We start from the raw sequence: 20,208 nt of genomic DNA, 5'->3' as shown, positions 1-20,208 counted from the left end.
CATCAACATATGATAAAATGTTTTAAGCAGCTTAACAACTTGTAATTAAAATAATAATACTACAACTATATATTCCACATTAATTTCCACGTACAATTTTCATAAATTTTACATATATTAATTGTTTCACATAAAATTTAATTAAGCAGAAACGATTAAAAATAAATGTTAACCGTTATATTGTTTATTATTACATGCTTGCGTACATGTATTGTCAAATAAAAATATGTAGTATAAATTATGAACTAATTAAGCAGCAGATAGCAAGAAAAGTTCTATATATTTCATTTAAACGTATAAGTTCGTGAAACATTGGTGTCTGTAAAACAGGTTACTCCGCGGGCGGTTATGTGGTTTACGGCTGTTTTTAACGAGCGCCGTTGCACGCGACTCAGCACTAAACCAACCTTACCAAACGTAACCATACTAGTTCAAAGTTTTATGGCCAAATTTATTATCTGTTACCTTCTTATATGATGTCACAATAACAATAATTGTCAGTTTTATTTCAAATGTAAATCAATGAAAAAGAAATTTGAACCATTTTAAATTGCACACAAAGGGAGAGAGGCGCAGCACATTGGCGAAGATCTGGCCATCTGTCGTCACATTAATGAAATGCTTTTCGCTCCTGAAAATATCTATAACTACACCAGCTTTCGCTTGTAGTTAACTTTGGCTGTTTATAGATGGTGCTATAGTAATGACCGAAAGTTTCCTTAGAATTCAATTTATTTTTTACATTCAACAATTGCTAATTCATTATTTTAATCTATTATCTTATTATATTTTTATATATTTTTAATATATCACTTTGATAACAAATTTTTATCTGTGTTTAAATATGTTAAAAAATATAGAAAATATAGAAAAAAGTCTAAAATAATGTATTCTTTAATGTAATTTTATATTTACAAAAGCAAGCAAATTGTTAAAATCCAAGCATATACTTTTAATAATATAGCATTTATATGTATAAATGATAAATTCTTATTACCGTGTATAGTCAATGTCGAAAGCTGTTTTACAAGATCACGTGCAGACTTACTTACAGCCGCTTACTTTACAACCAAAGATCCTAATATTTAAGAATTCTGTTGTGAGATGGCGCCACTATATACCTATATATGTATAGTTGTATATTGCACCATTACGCATAAATCCGTAATGTGATACAAATATCCATTACATTATGTTATAAATCCATCAAATATCAAATTCCATCAAATTTATCAAAAAATATCAATAATCTTTCTATATTTTTAAAGCGTAAAATATAGTCAGAAACGTACATGATGATAAATTACTTTAAATTGATGTATCATAATTCAATCTTATAAATATTCTTCATTATAACGTTTTATAACAACTAATGCTTTATTGGTATCCCGTTTTTAATTTAGAGTTTAAATTATTTTTATTTAAAGCAATTGGTACCATATAATAATTGTTATTATATTAAAAGCAATATAAAATAATAAATCAAATATAAAAGAGACAATATTGATTCAGTGAAACAGGTAGCAAATATACTGAAGAATTAGTCTGAATGGGTCTTAAAATTTTTATGGTTACTAACATCAGCAGAGAACGTTTCATAGCGCTTCTCTATCGATAAATCCATGCTCGCTGCGGGCGGCAAAACTGAAGAGACAAGATGCGAAGTCAAACGTATCTGGCAATGTCATCAGTTACATTTATGAGGCCGTGAAGGATAAAGTGAGCACCTTGAGGTTGCATCATCGTCACTTTAAATCCCGTTTGCCCGCTCGTAAAAGTCTTTGACGACTTTACCGGAGTGCTGCCGGTATAGCACGAGCGAGTTGCCTGCCATAAAATCAAGAAAGAGGTTTTCCCTCTCCTGTCTATACACCCTTAACCGGGACAGAAAAGGGCTTAGCGTTTATTTACCTACTTGTCAATAATCTTTGGTCGTTATCCTTAACAAATTCTTACGATGCGATTACACACCGCTACCATATCAGATAACACTTGTATTTTTTGTTTTATGGAAACAATTTTGACCTTAATGCTCAACAAATGATGTTGGAAAATACCTTCAGTATTTCTTTGCATTTCGAGAAAAATATTTTATACATTATTAATAATAGTAGTAATATCTGGAAATATTGTCTAAAGATAGTATTTGATGAAGATATTCTTACCATTTTTATTTATCAATAGCGTCGTTAAGTATATTAGAAATGTTATGGAAAAGCTATGTTATATTCTAAAATTATTTGTGACTTATATATATATATCCCATAGAGAGATTGTCGTTGTCTAAATGAATAAAACATTGTTTTCAATGTAGTGCTTTATTCACGTTTCACGAAGTAAGGGGCTTTAGGTACTCGAAGTAAGCGAGTATTCGTTGCGAGTTCAGCTGGGTCGTTCATGAATTGGAAATATCCCACGGTGACGACAAAACAACCTATACGACGAATAAACCGCTATATATCGGTAAAGCGTCGTACGATTACTGCGGCTGTTGACAATAATCTATATTATTTATATTTGCGCATCGAAAATCTTTTCACCTAATAACACTCTTTCCATAACACTCAAAATTCCTGCTTTATTAAAGTACGATATTTATATTATTACATTAAGAAATATTAAATTTTATTAAATACAATGTGTCTCTCCCCATATATACGAATTCTACGCTTCGATCAGGAATATTATTAATGTCGACTTTAAAGTTAACGTTACGTTAGGATTATACTACACACGACATCTGCTTCTTTGTAGCTTTTATAGCTTTCAAGGTATTATAGTCTCCATTCCCTGTCAAAATATAATAAAGCCGAAGAATGAAGCCATTACAGTATCAACATTGTATATTTCCAAGAGACGCGACGAATTCGATCTTACCAGAAGCTCGCAGGGTTGCGTTTATAGATACTCCACCATTCACTTTTGACCTAAATACCACTCGTGTCTATTACAGCCTTCAGTGAAATGCATCGATTGTTCGAACTTTCCCACAGAAGAGAGTTGGAAAGTCTTTCTTTCGCTTCTGCTTTCAACCTATCTATCTCGATGAACCGCGACGAAAGTTTCGCGCGTAAATCTCGCGATTGACGTTTCAAATATAGTACCTGTACGGCATTCCTCTTTTTTTTTTTATCGAAGGACCTTGCGGAACGTTTCCTGACGCGTTATTAAGGTCAGCCACCTGCCGCTCGATGGAGCTCACTTCAGGGATGAACACTATTACACCCCTCCCATACCTATATATAAGAAAAAACTTTAGGGGTGCAACGGGGTTTGGTCTGACTGAACAAAGAAAATAAGAGATGCGAAACGGCGCGTCGTGGATGGTGGAGGGCAAGAAAGATAGTAGGAGAGCAGCTTCCTTTCGGCGCGAAGAAAAGGAAGAAAGAGGGAGAGAGACGGCGAGTGAAGGAGGAGAGGAAAGAGTCCCGGGACTTCTGGAGCCAAAGGAGAGAATAAAGGAAAAGCGAGAAAAATGTGTCTAACGTGGCAAAGGCAATTCTTCAGCCGGAGTTGCCGCCTTAATGCTCGTAGGAGAGAGGCGATTGGTTCTCGAGAAGAGCCAGCGGGAAAGATGGCCGCCATTTCCCTCCAACCACCCGTGGAAGTGTTTCCCCTCCTACCATTTATTCTCTCGCTTCCTCCTTTACTATCGTACCGCGACCTACGAAAGGAACCCCGTTCGAGGAATAAAGGGGGAGAGTCCGACGAAGAGACTCTTATTCTTATTAACTGTTTAATCTTTCTACGTGACATACGAGACGCATTACCGCCCGCCGGGCTTGTTTATATTTCGCTGGATCACCGCAAAAGATGTGGTACCTTCGTTACGCTACGTTCGGGTGTATTCACGATATCATTTTGAACGATATTGTTTTTCTTCGGAACTTATGCATTATTGGAGAAACACAAAGATTATTTGATGCTGGTTTCTCTATAAGAAAAAATATCGTACCGCTTGAAAAATACTTTAAAATTTTTTATTTATTTAAAAGCATAAATATATATTTATGTATAACTATTTAAAAAATTGTCTACATATGACTATATAAAAGTTAAATCTACAAAAGTAATATATAATTTATTTTACACAATGGTAACATGCGCGCATATAGTCTTTTCTCATACTATAATAATAAGATGCATGTGTAATTAGCAAATAGATAATATCGTGAAATCGACGGCCTTAGTCTAGTTGGCGAACGAAGGTAGGAAGGAGAGATTGGAAGGAACGAGAAGAGAACAGAGCACAGGGAACAGCGAGATAGCGCTGAGTTACATCTCTCAATTATTTGATAATGCCGCCGACACCGCGCTGAGGGGATCTCGTTAAAACTTAAAACGAGCTCTCCCGTAATCTCCTCAATGTTTATACTTGATTCGTAAATCTGGGTGAATCTCGGTGGTGTTATCGCTGTACCGACTGGAAGAGGGACAATAGATAACATAAACTCCCGAGACTTATAACAATACTGACATTATTGGTTTTCTCTTTTTTAGCTAATTAAACTCCCCAAATCATTACAGATGGTAAAATAATTTAAAAAATTAATGTCATATGACCATGTGTAAATATAAGCCGTAATACAATTTAAATTTATTAACTTGTGTTTTTATACTTGGTTATTTATAGATATGTGATTAATTGATATAAATATATATATTGATATTGTATGTATTTGTTTTTATAATATAATAATATTCATAGACTTGGATTAATATGTACTTTTATATTGCAGTGAGAGAAATTTAGAAAATCTCACATAAAAGTAATTTATAATCATACATAAATATTAGAATGCAGGTATCGGACATATATATCTGTGCGGCTAGTTTGCATTTAAAAGGAAAGACTTCTCATTAAGAATTGAATATGGCTGTAGGCAGACAAATGGCAAATTAGACGAGTGGACAGCCTCGATGACCACTCGAAGTCGTTAAGAGCGGTTGAACAAGCGACTATGTCAGCGATAGTCACGGGGATTACTCAGCTCACCGTCGCGCTTTGTCTGCTCGTTTGCCATCCATAAATAGAGCGGCAGAATAAAGAAAGAGAAAAAGATAGCTATAAGCTCGCAACGGCGAAATAACGAACATATGGCAGAAACCTGTCGGTCCCTGTGAAGACGCGAGAGGTGAGACAGAAAAAAGGGGGAAGTGTTAAAAGAACGGTGAGAGAAGATTCGAGCAAGACAGGATTAGTCGTTAGTTGAGATGGCACGACGGTCAGAGTACATCTAGATTAAGATGCATCGGAAAAAAAGAGTCGAGGACAAAGGAGACGAAAGGAGAGAGAGTCGGTTCCCCTTTTAGGTTGAAGTGACGAACGACATTATGAGACTTTGAATGTCTTTGACTGTCCATGGGTATCGCTGACCTCGTCGTGGATCTTTTTGGCTCGAGGGAGGAGCCAAACGACTGGCAGAGAACTCTCTTCACGTGATGTACGGATACGAGGACCACCCCTGATGATCAAATCCCAAATCTTCCAGTCGGTTTCACACAAAAATCATATTTATCGTGTTACCTATACCTGTACTGCTCTTTCTTCACCTTTTCAGCCGACGGAGATTCATTTTTATTTTTGATCTTGAGCTACCCGTTATAGCCTTCACGAGTAATTGTCACATATATGGCTAAATTTATATAGTAGAAAAACATCTTATTCTGAATAGAATATAGAAATATATATAATGAGTGTCTTCTTTTATGTGATTTTGTATTATGTATTCTATACTGTAATATATAAGAATATTATAATAGATAGATATCTGCGAGGATATCTGTTTTATATTATGAAAAATTATATAATTATATATTATATAAAGAAATTATTTTTTATTATATTGCAAAGCACTCTTTCAACAAGATATAGGAATAACTTTTATAAAAATTAATTTAATTTACATAAGATTGTAATGTTTGCATATAAATTTAACCGCAAGAATTTTATCAATTTTTATAGAATTTATTTAAAACCATCAATACATTCCATAAAATATCAAAGGTAAAAACATATAAAGTCGCGAAAATAACGAGAAACAGCGAGATAATGGAATAAGCTTTAAAATGCAATAATAATCGAATGTTACTACTTTCTATTCAAATCAAAGCGAGGGTGATGGTGTAATTGAGGACTACGATCGGTCATTACGTCTCGTTCTGTTATTCCTTTTTATTTATATATATATATATAACTTTTTCCTCCCTATTTCCCATGTAATGGCAATAGATGTGTTGTGAGAAGGGTGTGTAGAATAGATGTAGGAAAGGAGCGGAGGTCCTGTTAGACTAGGGCTATTTCTTCCCAAGGGATGAACGCCATTCAATAACTCAAATCCGACTCAATTTTGTGGGAAGAAAGTTTGCGCAGATTGTTCTCTACCATCCTCAATGCAGACAACTGACGGCGGGTTTATTGACTTTTTTGAATTCATCGTAATACTATGCGATTTTGTGTTATATAGTACAGTTAAACGTAAATGTAATCGAAAACTTTGCAATTTATATAAATGTATTCTATAACATTCAAAATTAAATGTCTGAGAATTATAATGTTACGCGCGTTAATTATCGCTATCACGTTGCACAAGAATATGTAACGCGAATAATAATTGAGACATACAATTCTTAATAATCGTCTAGAATCGTCCAGCATCATCATTCCAAGGATCGAGTCGTAAAAAATCTCGACCTAGCAATTTCAAACATACCGTATCGCGCGGAAAAGAATGAGAAATGCTAGCAATGCCCACGCGCATTAAGAGGGCTGTAGGGAACGGCGCAGTAATGAATTAAGGGAAATCAGAAATTGCTTTAAATAGCACCGTAAAAATAAAGTTCGTTTAAAGAAGGGGAAACCTCGAGCGGGAAGCAGGGTTGGAAGCAAGGCGGAAGGAAGAAGGCGAGAGCACACACCTTGGGTTCCGGGCCAAGGAGGGGTGCTAAGTCGGCGGTGGAATGTGTAGCGCGGAAATTGCCGAGAAACGCGTATTAAAATCGCTAGATTTAGTAGGGAGATAAGCCGTGGCGGTGAGACTGCGGGGGTTAGGGGTGCGGGTCCGTGGAAAAAGAAAAACTCTCTTTTACTTGCACCCCGACGGCATTGCCGTCGTCTTTCCGCAGTCGTTATCCAAAGCTCAGAGCCTAGACTACATCACCACCCACCAACATCGCTACCCCGACGACGTTACCCCGGACCCGGACTCTCGCGTGGTCCTCAAGAATCCAACTCCTAACATTCGCATCATTTAAGTCGCTATGCACACTTCCGCTTGCTCATTCTTTTCTTCTTTATTGCGCACGGCTTTGTGTATTTCCCACGGAACGCTATCCGTTCTGAAATAATTCAATGAAAATGTAAGTCGTTACCGTTTGCGTGAAACCCGACGCAAATAACGATTTAGGTTTTGGTTTCTATATGTAAAAAAAAGCTGGTTAATATATTTTGAATATAATAAGTTGTTAACAGTCCAAGTAACGTACATTAATAAAAAAAAATAGTAACGATGACGAAGTTAATTGGACAACGTAACGATACGTTAATGCTGAAAGTAGCATATTAATGTGGAAGGTAAGTCCAATTGTCGATTTTTTAGAATAAAAATATTGTAACTCATGGATGTAATCCAAATATAATCCATAAGCAATTATTTAAGTTTTATAAAATCGAAAGTTTCACAAATATGTATTTTTGCGTGAAGCTTTCTGTGTAGTAAATATATTTTCTTATTACAGTTTCTTGATTAAAAAATAATTTCTATCTGTATATAAATAATCTATATATATGTATATATATAAACTTCTTTTTCAGATTATATTTTAGAAATTATCTGGTGTGATTTGTGTGCAAGGCACATATTTAATTAGCAACTTCATAAACGTGCCACAACTTCTATAGATTCTTCGCTGACCCCTGAGAAGGATGCAGCACAACATACTGTAGTGCAAGACCAGATGCTCGTTGTGGGATCTATGATGGAATCCACTTAGAAATAATGTAAATTAAAATGATGAACTACAATGAAATTAAAATTGAGAAACGTGTGCAAAATGTATAAAAACACTAATTTTTATTAGTATATTTAAAAATATTTTCTACCTAAACATATATAGAGAATTCGGGCGCTTGCACTAGTGCACACTGAGTGCGCACTAAGGCTTGTTCTTAATCAATTGTTATATTTACAGATTATCTTAAATATTTCTTAGTCTATAAAATGATTTGTACAGCATCCATATAGATATTACAGATTGTTTTATTGGTTAAAAAGTTTTTAAATGTGTATTTAACCGACTTTAAATATAAGAATAGATTATAAACAAACCTTAGTGCGCACTGAGTGTGCACTAGTGCAAGCGCCCGAATTCGCTAATAGATAATACATTGTTTAAAAACCCGAAAAGAAATCAATATTTCAAAGAAGCAAACACAATTAAACATTTTAAATACATGTATATTCAATGGAGAAAAGAAGATTTTTTTCTTAAAATAAAATATATTAGTAAAAAATAAGCTTAATTTCTATTTTTTCATTAAAAAAAGTAAATTTGAAAAAACTATATTATTTTTCCTGTTCTAATTCTAGTTAACTTTTCACGAATACACGTTTATTCATTGTATATGATATAATCGCCATTTGTTTTTTTATATGAAAGAATTTCTGTATATAAGAAACGCTTTGAGAGAGATGCGTCAAAGGAAGAGCTCTATATATGAAATAAAGTTGCAAAAATAATAAAAGTTTTTTATCATCAAGCTTCTCTATTTTAGAAAAATATTCTATGTTTTAATTCTTTGACTGTATATATCTCTTTCGACAAGTTTTTATCTCTACCTGTCTTCAAGTCGACGAAGAAACCGGCACGCGCGCAAGTATGTGTAAGTATATACGTCGTACAGTCTCGTCGGAGGTAATAATCCATCGGAGGATTCCCCCTTACAGCACTGTGCCCACTCAAATGGTCGTAGCCCGCGCTTTTATGCCGTCGTAAAAGCGCAGTAACAATTAATAAGTATCTCGTAAAAGCTATTGCCGTTGACACCTTTTTGAATGACAGGGACGGGCTAAGAGAGAACGCCGTCGTCGGCGCCCTTCAGCATCTCCGTTTTTTCGTGCCGAACTCACTGAACGTCAACTAAATAGCAACGATAAGATTGTCCATAAATTTTATTTACGCGCGAATCGTTATTTTTAATCGGACAGTTATGCGATCCACTATTCTTCGGAGTATCTATCAACTGTTCTGACATTTTAATGCCTCTTATTATGTGTTTACTGGTTAAACGCAAAACGATTCGTACAAGTAGAAAAACATTATTGCTATGCTATATTTATATGCTATAATATTTGCATATTAATGAATATATAGGAATACGTAATAAGAGATTTGCTTTACTATTTTGATATGTTATAATGTTTGCATGATACATGAACATCTACTTTTGCTATTATTCTTTGAATATTAATACCCGCTGTGTGTTGTAAATTTCTTATTAATTATTCACACACTAGTGATAAATATTAAACATTTATAAAATTTGATTTATGTAATATAAAATTACAATTTTTCAGTGGCTGACATTTATATAAGGTAGGTACAATTGCGTGTAATTGTATATATGCGTGTGCACATTTCCAACACAAAATTACAAGGTGTGTGTATCAATATATAATATTTAAAATATATATTTTGAATCTTATATTTCAGACAAGTCAAAATTGTCCTGCATATGTAGAATAACATGAACGTTTATAATATTATATAGGCGTTATTTATTATCTTTGTAAGGTTTATATATATATTATTACAAAATTAAATATTTAGTACTATTTTTTATAAAATATTGGTCCTTTTTTTATAAAATCTTAAAAAAATGCTTTACAAAAAATATGAAAATAAAAAAGATATTTGTTTTATTTGATAGTGTTTCATTGTATAAATACAAATCTTTAAAGAAAACATAATTTTGCGAAAAAACTTGAAAAGTTGATGTTCTTCATAATAAGACAGGACTATATAAAGATAAAGACATACAGAAATTTATTTTCTTAAAATTTATAATTTTGTTAGCCTATTATATATTACAATCCTGAAAAATTCTAATTCACAAAGTAATTGTTTTAACATATAATAAATATCAGCTATTTTTACTTTCTGGTAAAAACATATTTGCCAAAGGTCATGGTAAATGTACGTGTAACAAAACAAATATAATTCCAAGCTAACATTGCGGCATTTTACGAGTTGCGAAGAGAACAAGGGAACAGACTAGATAATATTACGCAGAACGGATATAGAGAAACGGTAACCACAAACGCGGTCGGGTTTGTGCCGTTGCTTTAATTAAGTTACATGTTGGTTGTATTGTTCCGAATATACATATACATGTCAGAACAGAAGCTAGAAAGGAAGTATTAATTAATTTTATTAGCAGTTCTCCTTGTCAAGTCTGATGATATTCTATTAGATTTTCGATATTTTTAAGTTTTCATACCTCATACGCAACCTACTCCAGAAAATAATAATGACAATAAAAATAACTTGCAATAATTAAAGACAAAGTCTAATTTATGTTTAAGCAATATAGAATTAGGGTGACGTGGTATTTTATATATATGTATATTTCATTACTCAGGATAAAAAAATATATAGATCGTATAGGAGCAACAAAATAATATTTCCTTGAGTTATATCTTTTAGCACATACTCATTACTTAATCGGATTTAGCGAATAATCCAAGATATCGGCGATAATTAATTATGTCCTACTGAATGGGATTAGATTGAGTATACCAATACTCTATGTCGACATTTCTGAGGGTACGAACGAGGTGCGTATAGAGGCACGAGGGTAGAAGCATCCGGGTGGCGCTAAGCCAGCTTTCTCAGCTGCGGAACGTAGAAGGGACGCGGGGTGGAAAGGGGTATGGAAGAAGGGATGGAGGGCAGAGCAATAGCCTTTACGACTCGGCCATAGTATCAAACGATCTATCCTGCCATTAAGATAGTCTCAGACGATTCGGTAACCTTTGGGTCCGTGGAAAGCGATACGCTATCGACTTCGTAGCTTGGCCGCGGCATTTTGTGAACGGATAAGAAAGGCGCTCTTTCCCCCTATCGGTTCGTCCTTTCACCCGTCGTCATTTCGTCTTCATCCTCGGATGAAGGTGCCAATAAGGTTGACTGTTGCCGTTCCTAGAAAGAAGATCTTAACTAGTCTCGATTTTCGGTCATATCGTACACATTTTTAGCTGATTCTATGTCAATTTGTCAGTCTCTTCAATATTATGGTTAGCCTTTCGAATTCGATTATGATCTATATAGAATATGACACGTGTTCTGAAAATACATGTTATATGTATTCTTAAATATACTATGAAGAGCAAAATTCATAAAAAACTCATAAAAAGTTTACAAAAAATTCAGTAATAATTTAATAAATTTTTTAATAAATAATATTTGAAATAAAAATGAATTTATGGTTTAATACGCGCAAATTCAGAAAGAGATAGTTTAGGAAGATTGTCATTTATCTATTGTCATTAAGCATTTTATATTTAACTTTCAATGCGCGAAATATTTCTTAGAATGTTTTCAGAGACGTCTATGTCATAAATAGTCCATTAAAGTGAGCCTCACTGCTCATCAAAATAATTTCATTTGGTATGAAAATGCATGCACATTATACAAAATGCAATACAAATGTTCACTGAGGTGAATCCGGGAAGGTGGTAGTCTGGAAGGGAGGATACCATGCATATACATCCAAGGGAATGGAGCGTCATGCGCCAAGAAAGTGGGGACAGGGCTTGCGCGGCAACGTAGCTTGGGAAGCGCCGCGTTTGACGGGGGGGTTTTCCCTGGCACGAGAAGAGGGGTATGGTACCGCGAGAGTTTCCAGGGTAGTCCAAGGGGGTGGAAAAGGGGTGGAATGGAATGGAATGGAGTCGAGCGTAGTGCCCGTAGGGTGAGGTGGTGCCGAGGGGCCGAGGGGACCGAAGATTGATAATGCAATTCCAAGACTGCCATTATCCCCGTCCACCCAACTCGCTCCGGCGCTTCTATCTTTTTTGCTTCTGCGTTTCTCTTGCCCGCTTCTTCTCCTCCGCTCCTCTTTCTCTGCCCCCGGTCGTCGTATGAGAACCGACGAGTTTTAGAAATGTTAACTCCATAAATGTCACGCCATTCCTTTTTTTTTTCTTTGAGAAAAGAAAGGGCAGGTAGGTAGGTGGTCTGATGTACAATCTCGCTTATGGCAAATAGAAGATATTATTCGCGGGAATTAACTGCCTCGGATAAACGCTGAGTCATTCAGACTCACCATATTAGTTTTTTGTGCCAACTTCGTTCTGCGGTTTTGCGGTAACTGCGTTATAACTTTTAAAACTAATAATTAAATCCAAAAAGAAAGAAACGAAGAAAGCTAATTACAGTTTACTCTTTTGCTAATTCATGTTTAATATAGAAAAAAACCATGATTTGGAAAAATTCACTCTGAATCTTAATACTGCGGATATGAAAAGGGGTAATTTTAAGCCCGAGGTCCAGAAGCCCAAAGATTGATAATCCAATTTCAAAATTCCCATTACCTCTAACCATCCAGTTATCCCTCCGGGCTCTCTAAACCCTCCTAGCCCTAGGTTTTTCTTTAGGATCTTTTACTTTTGAACTTATCCATTTCCAGGGAATGGACGAATTTTATAATCTTCTTTCTATCAAAAAGTTCCTGCAAAATAACCTCTGTGTTTTCTAGAAATAATTATAACCTGTAACTTTATGCGGATGTCGCGAATCCTTTTTTTAACATTTCAGAGGAATATTCCCCGCGCGAGATACCTCTTTCGCCTTTCGTCTGATATCCTCCGGGAGATGCCGACTGGCTGCCGTTGGCGTTGCCCTGGGAACCCCCTTAGAGCCGTATTTCCTTGGCAGGAAAGCTCGCGTTTTCGCCTCGCTTCCCAAATCCCGCCAGGAAAGTTTTCGCCGACTGTGTGTTTGAATGGATGTTGAAGTAGAAAGCGAGGGATGGTCCGGAGAGTACGTGCTGGTTGGGCAAGCTTTTCGAAAAATACGATTATAACGATAATTTTGTCTACCGAGTACCGATTGTATATCTTGTTTATTCTTCGGTTATGCACTTAGGCATTGTGATCGTAACATCGTCAGATCCAAATAGAGCACAGGATATAATGCATTCGATGCAGTATTATTTAATATGTATATATCGAGTAAAGAGACGACGTTTTATGCAAAAAGACGTATCAGATAATTACAATGCAAATATTTCGCAACCTTGAACGCAAAGTAATATATTCACGATATGTGATTAATCAAGAAGATAATTGTATCGTTTTTCAATAAGCAAAAATTTAAACGTGTTGCGGCAGAAAATCATTGAATTATTAAGAAAACGCACCGTTAAGGAGTATACACTGTCAAAAGATACAGCATTGCTTTTGTTTCAGTCGATAATGTAGTTGAAGAAACTGAGATCTAATTCTCGCCTGGACTTACGGCGATTGCCCTTTGATAGCCCATCGAGCCATACTCAACCAAGATTACATACATAATACTGGGTTGTCGTTTGACTAATATTATCTGTGCAGTCTTTGTTTTCTTTTTTCGTATAAAAGAAACTCAACGAGCGTATCTTTGCTATCGACGAGAGGAGCTTATCGTTGTCTGAGAAAAATGCATGTTGAACTAGAAAAGAATGAGCGGAAAAGAAAATTCGATAAATAGTTTTTAAAAAATGTATTAAAAAGAATAAGAATAAGAAAGACTTTGCTCTCACACGAAATTTTCATCCTCGCACATTTCTTTCGTGTTCGTATTTTTAAATTGTGATCTTATAATGTGAATCGATTCATTAATGAGAGAAATCGGGCGGACAGAGAAACATCTAGTTAAAACTATTACAAGTTTGGAAAATGACTCTGCAAAAAATATATATAAACATATAAACATGCTCATTAAGAGCTTTAGTAAATCCATGATACTGAAAGGCCATAGAAACAGAAGAGTTTACCGAGAATAGCGGCACATTGAGGAGGAGATAGGAAAGTGTTAATCCTACCGAGCAACTTTGCTGTAGGGAACTTGCACGCTCATGCCGAGAGGATTTCCATCCAATAAATTTGGAGCTTTGTATAAGCTTTCCACGCTTGAGTTTAAATCCCGGCGTTGGCGCGGGCTTACGTGCAATCGTGTTGGGAATGCAATATATCTGCAGTAGAAAACTCACTTTTCCATTGCCGTTTGTCAGTGGATGTTCGAAAGTTGTAACAAAAGCAATTTGTAACAAAACCGAAAAAGAGCAACGAAATTAATATTACACAAAATGTTTTTTATAAAATTCAAATTTCTTCTAAATATTTTTCGTAATATCGTAGCGATCGGAAAGATGCAGGTTGAAAATCATAGATTTTATCAGTTTGCGTCATATTCGAAAAAATCTGCCGACGGAGAGATATCATTGCGTATAGGTATTTATAGGCATAGGTCTGGTCGTCACCCTCTTATGCGCAAATACCTGGTGTGAGACTATAGGCGGAGGAAAAATTTTCGTGATCTCTTCGCGTATGACTCCCCAGGCACCCTTTCAGTCCGAGGTGGGTCTGGCCTGGAACGCGTAACACGCATTTTTATCAAACGTTACGAGCACCGGAACGAGCGGGATGAAAACCAATATCTTACTACCGCATGGGAATTCGCTCCAATGCCAGCGTACTATTTTCTGTCTGTGTGTTCGATCCCTTGTTTACATACCTTTCTTAATCATGCGGTCTTTTATCGAAGCCCTCCCAGTATCCGAATGTATAAATAACGCAAGTAAAACTAAACTGATAAATTTTGGAATATTACAAATGAGGAAACTTGCACGATTAAATTAAAGTTAAACAAATATCAGAATTGCGATAGAGTTCAGTCGGAAAAACTGATTTTCCAAAATGGAAAACTTCGAAAAGACTCGAGGGAGTCATTTATAATCCGATACCTTCATTTTTTATAGAAGAAATTGTTTCCCTATTGCCGTGATGAGATTCAGGCCGTAAATAATAATTGAAATGGAAAACAGAAGTTTTATTAGCGATAATGTAATCGGTTATTATTTTGTTCTTACTTAATTAAATTATCAGAACAAATTACGGATTCCATGGATCCTCCTGCCCTACGGTTTATTAAGTCAGTATATGGATGAGATATACGTTCTCTTAATAGCACATTCACCGTTAAGCGTGATTTAGCTGATTTTTCATTCACGCATGAAAATGACTTTATATTAAAAAGAACAATAAAACACTTAATTTATATAGTGATAAATTTATAGTATTCAGTTGCACAAAAATATGATATATGATATTTATTTGACAGTCGTCCCATGACAGTCACTGATAATCGACAATACGTAAACAAAATAAATCAGTCAACGGTGACTGGTGGTGAACGTATTAAGTTGAACAGTTTGCTAAATTCTAATAGTAATGAACTCAGTCGTTCGGCATTCAAGGTGTATTCTAACAAAGTCAATTTTATGGTCTCTAGTCTATTCGAAAAAAAGTAAAGTTAATTAATTACGAGTCGTTCAAAACGTCTGATCTTTTATCTAGATTTGCAGAAATCTAGCAAAATTGTGTAAAGTATAAAGCAGTTTTCAGTTGTCACAGATTATACGTGATGGCCACAACAAATAAAATGTATTATATACTAAACTTCATCATTTTAAATGTGTGTGCAACAAATTATATATAATAAAAAAATTATTCTTTATTATAAGAGATTAGACACGATAAAGTCAATTTCAAGAGTTTTTTATATGGAACTATTTGAATTTTGTATCATTTTTAAATTGATTTTTTTAGTTGTTTTGCACATAAAAGTGTGTATAAAAATGTTAAATTAAAATAAAGAAATTTTTTTGAATACCTTAATTTTATGCACAAATGACAATAAAAAATCGATTTACGTAAATACAAAATAATATAATTCTAAAAATCTTATTAAAGATTTTAATAAAGAAAAATAATTATAAAATTTTTGTCATTCTAATTTGTTTCATGTTTAAATAAATAAAGTATTGTTTATAACTTTTTTTACTGCATTATATTCACTCATAAATATTCAAAAATCGTACAGATTGGTGCAATTACCCTGTATAGAACAGATTTAAATAATTAAAATTTATTTTGTTTATTACGACTGGAATATGCACCTCTTTTAAATTATTTAAAATACTTAAATAAAACTGTCAACTATAGCAGCCAGTTTCATGGTAATAAAATGCCTTACACGATTAAAAAATGACATTTACGAGCCTCTTTATGGAAGTAAATTTTGTGATAATTAATTTAATGGGTAATAAATGCAGTCGTGGTAGTGATTTTTATCTGAGAAATATAGTAAATAACTCGCTTGACATAAATTAAATCGAAGTATGGCGCGGGACAAGTCATTCGATGTCGCGGAATTTCCATAGAAACGTGAGTGTGTTGGAAGCAAGCAACCGTGATGGTCGAACTAGCTTGGAAGATTACGAGTAACCTCCTGGATCTGAGCAAGCGAATCAGGTGGAGGATGTGGTTGGGGATACGGTCCGATAAACACCGCACTACTCCACTGGAAAGCATTTCTCGCACCAATATACAGCCTATGAGCGTGAGCTCGGTCACCTATCGAGTAGCTCGATCTAAATGAAGACATTTACTAGTAGCAAATTTGATTCTGATTATTTACAGCACTATGTATGTACATGTATAAATAGCTGTATAATTAGTCTTACAATTAGATTTACTTCTTTTTAAATTAATAAATTTGATTCATGTAGTAATGGAGAAACTCGACTATTTCTCCTTTCCACTAGAATTAATCGTGATTTTTAATCGTATGTTTAATTTCAATAAATTTGTAACGATCAATACATATTAAAACTGTTAAAGTGTTTTATAAGTTCTCTCATGCGAGATTTATTTGAAATGAAACTTATTTTTCAATGTGAAATTTGTTGACGCATTTTACAATTGTCTTATATATAATGATAGCTAAATAACATTCTATATTTAAAATATGCATAATATATTTATGGTGCTTTACAGCATCATGTTACCTTGGGGTAGATATACACAGATCTCTCATGAGAGAGATATCGCTGCTGAATCAAATGACCCATTTGGTTTTAGTGGCGCGATATAATCGACGTCTATTCGCCTTTGGCTGTTCGACATGAGATATAATATCAAATATGAAACCTAGAAAATCTCGCCGCCGGGCAATTGGCCACCCGCGATGCACAGCTAGATTTAGAACACGTAATCAAAGCTACCGTATCACCTCGTGAATATTTGCATATATTAAAGGCTAATCTAACAAAATGACCTTTGGAGCTTATTATACTTTAGATATATATATATATATATATATATATATTTGACAATGAATATTATATATATAAAGATAAAATATGTTTCTTTAACCATTGAATAAGTATAATATGAAATTGTAAGCTGTCATCGTTATATTATACAACTCGAGGCGACACAATTTTCAAATCGCATTCTGAATCATATGACCACATTATTAAGCGTTACATGTAACGCTACGTGTAGATTTTATTATGTAATTTCTAGCTATCTGTTGAAACGCTCGTGCTAACGTCAGTGTCTGAAAGACAACGCGAGATCGAGCGACGGCTGTGTAAGAGCATCTGGGACCACATCCAACGTTTTCGGATGGTATGGTCGGGAGTCGGGGTAGATTAGTGGAGGTGGAACACGTGTTCGATGCCCAGGGCAGACTTCACATCGTTGGACTACTACTGGGTGGTAGTAGAAAAATAACAAGCGGGGTACTAGATGGAGTACGTAAGACGTCGTTATGCACATCCGGCGCCGCTACCGAATTCGAATTCGAACTCACGAGTTTCAACACCCCCTCGCCGAACATTTCATCTTCCTTATATAAGTAACTGCAAGGACACCCTGTAAAAACGTCTAAATCACCTCTACCGAGATATTAAGGTGCTATGCGATGTGGATTCTCATTTATTCCATGGCCCAACTACCTTCCTGGCAACGCACCAAATTGAAAAGCGCAGATGCAAAGTTTCTCGGGACCGGCGGACCTGGCTCGACTCGCAAGTTACGGAGGAATATGTATTACAGTGAAGTAATCCAATCCCGGTAAACGTTACCGCGGGGTTTCCATTGATTCATCGAACAATCTGCGAGAGAGCACTTGCGCTCGGAACGATCGGCAGGATTAGATGATTTTGAGCCGTTTTAATTTGGAAAAGTGTAGAAAGCACGGGCCAAATTAGTTTTCGGTCTTTAATTTAAACGCTGCATAGTTCTACGTTCACGGAATATATATTAATATCTCTTTTTCAATTGTTTAATATAATTATGTCGGAGATTTAATATTTCATCGAAAGTGATGAAATTAGCTTGATAAGAAAGAGATAAAAATTATATGTTAATATGCCCGCTTTTTTATTTTGAAATAAATTACAACTCAATTAATTTCTACAATAAGTTACATTTTATTCAAGCTTATATTTCAGATAATATGTTGGAAAATGTTATTTTAAAATTCTTAGTTTTATAAATATGAGACATACTATGACCACTAATAACAATAAAACTACGTCTACTGCACAGTATGGGCACAGCAACAACTGTGCCGCAAGCAACACGTAGAACTACGACAACTGTCACTGATGATGATTGACGTGATCAAGGAAGGCCAAGGCCGACACCAGGCTGTTGTAGCGCCGAGTTCATCATCAGTGACAGTTGACGTAGTTCTACGTGTTGCTTGCGACACAGTTGTTACTGTGCTCTTTTTTTGTTTTTTTGTTTTTGTTTGTTTTTGTTTGTTTATTGTTTCTTTTATTTGTTTGTTTTTGTTTATTTTTTAAGCAACAACGTAGAACTACGTCACACACACAACTGTCACTGATGATGAACTCGGCGCTACAGCCCGGTGTGGACCTTGGCCTTCCTTGATCACGTCAATCATCATCAGTGACAGTTGACGTAGTTCTACGTGTTTGCGGCACGCAGTTGTTCCTGTGCCTGTTTGATTTTTTCAAACATAAATTTATTATAAAGAAATAACACAATAAATGTTCTGTTATATTTACTTTTTTATATCTTATAGTATCTAGCATTAAAAACATAATTAAAGAATAATTTTCTTTTTTTTTAAATCATATGTCTTTTAACTTTCACCGACGAATTGAAAAAACTCGATGCTTTTTGGAGTCGCACACAAATCAAACTATCCTCGATAGAGATCTTTGTCAGAAAGCATAGGACACTTAGCTCTCTCTCTCTCCCCCTCTGTCCCCCTCTCTTTCTCTCTCTCTCTCTCTTTCTCTCTCTCTCTCTCTCTCTCTCTCTCTCTCTCTCTCTCTCTCACGCTCTCTCTCTCCAGTAATAGGATAAAAATAGTAGGAGATGTGAGTGGACGGCAAACAAGGCAGGCTGAGAATATTATAATTCAATTTCGCAGGACGAGAAGCGCACAGAAAAGTCTATTTTATGAAGGTTTAAAGATGTACAACGCCCTAACGGTAGAAATTAAACAATGCGTAAGAATTAAACCATTCAAACGTAGGTTAAAAGAATATATTGTACCTCATAGAGAGGAATTAAGGATATTTTATGTAAAAAAATAATATTATTCAAAACGAGAGCGGACCGTAAAAGAAAAACGAGAAACAACTAAGAAAGAATTTCTAGATTTGCGCATAGTTTTCAGTTTGGCGCCGATCCAAATTGAAAAATACATTCGACGTATTTTCTTTACCCTTCTCGCTTCAGCCGCCCAGCGGCTGGATCTCCGGAGGGAACTGAATGATACAATGGTCCGTCATTAATACGAGTGGAAAGCGAGGAGATCGAGGGGATTCACCGTATGATGGTAGCGAGGAACCAGCAGCGGGCAGAGGTGAATTTATAATGAGAAAACTGTAGAGGACTCAAATTTGTGAAGGTATGCTGCCCATCTAACTTTGTTTGCTAGCTAAACTGGAGAGAGTCTAAAGAACCGGCCATGGTCAGCTAACTGAATGCAAAATGACGCATTCAATGAAATATGGATAATAAATTCTTTCTCAACTCCTTCTTCACTCGCGAACATAATCACAAATAAAATTACAAATAAATAACATTTACCTGTCGCATTTTATTCTTTTACTTTGCGGAC

General features: G+C 35.1%; 1 protein-coding gene and 1 long non-coding RNA gene across 10 annotated transcripts in view; one reads left to right on the top strand and one right to left on the bottom strand.

Annotated features, from left to right (window-relative positions):
• LOC143908202 (uncharacterized) overlaps positions 1-20,208 on the top strand; it is a 371,145-nt gene that overhangs the window by 217,018 nt on the left and 133,919 nt on the right. The window lies entirely within an intron of this gene.
• The window catches only part of LOC143908208 (uncharacterized), an 86,621-nt gene that overhangs the window by 19,579 nt on the left and 46,834 nt on the right, over positions 1-20,208 (bottom strand). For 2 of the 7 annotated variants that reach the window (XR_013260063.1, XR_013260065.1), the window contains one exon: positions 10,156-11,199. The exons of 4 other annotated variants lie outside the window; for them this stretch is intronic. This is a non-coding gene — a long non-coding RNA (uncharacterized LOC143908208). Of the gene's footprint in view, positions 1-10,155; positions 11,200-12,593; positions 12,731-12,840; positions 13,296-20,208 lie in introns of those variants that run through there. One more of the 7 variants, XR_013260064.1, reaches the window with a different exon arrangement.

Source organism: Temnothorax americanus, unplaced genomic scaffold (assembly GCF_048541705.1).
Source record: "Temnothorax americanus isolate GAGA-0224 unplaced genomic scaffold, ASM4854170v1 Scaffold9, whole genome shotgun sequence".
In the NCBI taxonomy this organism is placed as follows: Eukaryota; Metazoa; Arthropoda; class Insecta; order Hymenoptera; family Formicidae; genus Temnothorax; species Temnothorax americanus.
This window is presented reverse-complemented; position numbering and strand designations above follow the sequence as displayed.